A 2,887-nucleotide genomic window follows, 5' to 3' on the forward strand; every position below is an offset into this window, starting at 1 on the left:
GCAGTAATGGAGGGTGATGATGCCTGGCACATGCCAGAGCTTTTTGATGCTTGAAATGAAAAATGTGCTTTTATCTAATGTATGTGGGTTGCTTTCGGAAGCAGGCAGGGCTCATGACAATAAGGGGATGGAAAAAAAACCTTATGATACAGAACACAAATACTCAAAATGGCAGATACTTCAAGCAGAAGAGTTTGTCCAGGCGTGATTTTTTGGATGTTACAGTGAGTTGACAAAAAAGAGTCTATGGCGTTTATATCGTTGTGATGGTGAACTGTATTTCTACAACAACCCAGACCATGACAACCTCCTACCAATGGGATTCAAAACACATGCACTTATACATTCAGTATACATAGATACATGTATATATTTTCATTTATTTATGTCCTGATGCATGAATAATTTCCAAAACGGTACGGTGACCATACCCATCACCGTCGATTTTTTCCCAATCCATTCAGTTAATTGGAATTAATTGTGATTAAGTCAAGTCAATAGCTGTGTAGTTGGTGGAACGGGGTTAATGTTGATTCATTTTACAAACACAACTCTCTGTTACTTAAGAAATAGCTTGAAGTATGGAAAACAAATCATGTGCCATTTCATTTTACACCTCATTTGCCCGGCTAAGCAGATAGGCCATTACTGCCTGGTGGCAGAAGGCGGCCTCTAAAGAGAGTGGCTCGCTAATGGCATTGGAATTAGCAAAGCTAAGTGTTTCACACTCTAAAGGTCAAGGCTTTGCAATGATGGAATATTAGCTTGTGTTGCACAAATGAAATCAATTACCCCAGTGCTCTCCGAGAGAAAAATCATTCTGGAATATGAAAAAGGAGAAAAGAGGAATGTGTTCGCCGGGGTCAAGGCTGGCCTGCGTCGTATGATTTGATATGAATTTCTCACAGGGGACCGACTCAAATAAAAGCCTCTTGGTGGTGAGTTTTATTACGCCCATGGATGAGTTTTTATCTGGCTGCCCCTCCACATCCGTGATTGGCATGACAGGTTTCCCAGAATAATTCATCGAGCCCGAATCCTATCTCCTGAACCATAAACCACAAGCTAGCCACATCAGCATCCAGCCTCCACATTACCATTGCTGAATAGTGCCATTGCAGGGTAAATAATGCCTGACAATCGAACATGGGTGATAGTTCTAACACACCAAATCATTTCTTTCCCCTTCTGTAAACAGTATTCATTTCAAGAGCCCATGCTCTCAACTTTATGTCTTATTTTGTTTACTCTAATAAAAGAGGAATTGTGCTGAATTATGGCACTATATATATTCAGCATGCGATGATGAATGAAGGTGAGATGGTGTGTGTGTGGGGAGTGAGTGGATGGAAGCGGCTCACTTCATACCTCACGTGCAATAGGGCTCGGGCACACGCCTTGCATTCTAGGAATATTGCCGCCATGTTGGTGGCGCACCGAGTGTAATATCCATTCATTCAGATGCAGAAGACAAGAAGCAGAAATATAGTATTAGCGATTATTTTCTGTTACACCCCACTACACAGCAACATACGACCAAGAAGGCAAAAATTAAGTAACAGGAACACACTAACAGGCAGGAGTAAATCCATAGTAATCCATAGTAAACTAAGGAGTGACTCTGCCAATATGGCTGTGCCCATGAAGTTTTCACGTCACGATCCCGAGCCCTATCCCTCGTGGAGCACTCTGCGCTGCTCTCTGTTGCCAAGCCATGGTGTATTCATCCAGGGTTGTGGCTTACCAGCAGTAATGGATGATGGCGGGAAAAGGCCGACGCAAGTGGCTCAGACCCAGATTTGACACACTGATGCAGAAGCCATCAGAGCGGTGCTTAAGACTATAAGAGGGTGGAGCCGGCCATCAAACGCCATTAAGCTCCGGGCACCATGTCAAGGCAGGTCCGAGGGACAGCAGCGCGCACTGGACACACTGGCCACTAGGGGCGCAGTGTGCAAAACTGTGACTGCACACAACCACGAAGCAGGACAGTCATTCATGTTCAGTGAGACATTTTATGTTTCACCACATCCATCTCAAGAAGGACAGCAACTCAATTACATGACTTTACATTCATTACATCACATTCATCAGCCCAGGCCTTGCCGTTCTTTACAGACTGATTTTTCATGATATTGCCCTGAGAATGTTTAGCTTCTGTTGAAGCCCGATGAAGCGAAACGCAGCCCTTCACAGGGCCACGCATGCACACTGACCATCAGAAAGCTCTGAGCTGACCGGAGCTTGTGATTACGGGTAAATATGAGCGTAAACAGGATTAGTGGCAGAGTTCCATAATTCCAGACTGATTCGGTGAGACAGGCCCATCAGTAATCACACAGAGGGAGTGTCGCTCCCCCGGCGCCGTGACGATGAACATGAGTGACATGCGGTCACCGGGGAGATAGCAACAGTAGCCGGCGCGCCCCGCACATTTTCTCCTCCGGATCGTCGTTTGTATATTTTACATGCAATTACGCACTCAGTGAGTCGGCGTGACTGAATTAGTGCGGATGGGATCACAATGCAAAGTGACAGCGGGCTCTAATACGTATATCTAATCCCACTAACTGTCAGTCACCGGGCCGCCGCAGCCACAGAGCCTGTCGCACAGAGCCAGCCATGTCCCGTCACCGCCCTGAACCAAACCGACCAATTACATAAACAAGTGCTGCTTCAATTCTACAGACAGACTTCGTCAAGGGGGGGAGAATGAAAGAAATGTAATACACGCGCGGAATTGTTCTGTATATATATATATATATATATCAGGGATGAGTGTGTGAATCAAACCGTATAAATGCTGGCAGGGTAATGCTTTACAAGAACAATCTTGACGAGTGCTTAGCTTTTCTTTCTTTTCTTTTTTTTCACATTGTTGATTGGA

Source organism: Sardina pilchardus, chromosome 3 (assembly GCF_963854185.1).
Source record: "Sardina pilchardus chromosome 3, fSarPil1.1, whole genome shotgun sequence".
NCBI lineage: Eukaryota > Metazoa > Chordata > Actinopteri > Clupeiformes > Clupeidae > Sardina > Sardina pilchardus.